Source organism: Orcinus orca, chromosome 3 (assembly GCF_937001465.1).
Source record: "Orcinus orca chromosome 3, mOrcOrc1.1, whole genome shotgun sequence".
NCBI lineage: Eukaryota > Metazoa > Chordata > Mammalia > Artiodactyla > Delphinidae > Orcinus > Orcinus orca.
The window spans coordinates 75,179,965-75,180,419 of NC_064561.1; positions in this window are offsets into that span (position 1 = coordinate 75,179,965).

Sequence of the window (455 nt, forward strand, 5' to 3'; positions counted from 1 at the left end):
GCTATCTTAACTCACACTCAATTGTTTCCTTGGATCCCACCGCCAGCAGCCTTTCCTAGACCCATTTTGTCTTTATGAATAAATTCCCCCCAGAGATGTGGTTTTCAGACTTATTTTTAGCTGCAGAAGGATCCTTTGTTGAACCGAAAACCCAAAATATAAACCAGATAGAATGGAGCCATTTAGGGGAAGGGCTAGAGCCCTTCTCTTCCCCACTTTCCTCATGGTCCCTCTGGGCCCAGTTTGAAAACTATTGCTCTGCAGACCTCTCCCACTTTAAGGCATGCCCTGCCATTTGCTTCTCCTGGGTTAACTGTCTCCTTTCCTGAAGGCTTCCTTTGGCACCTTGGCCAGAGTGAAGCATTCTTTCTCTCTCCACTTCCCACATGGTCTTTGAAAGTCATATTTTTCCAAAACAGGAAAACATTTTAACTTCCCCATCTCTGCCTAGCTTG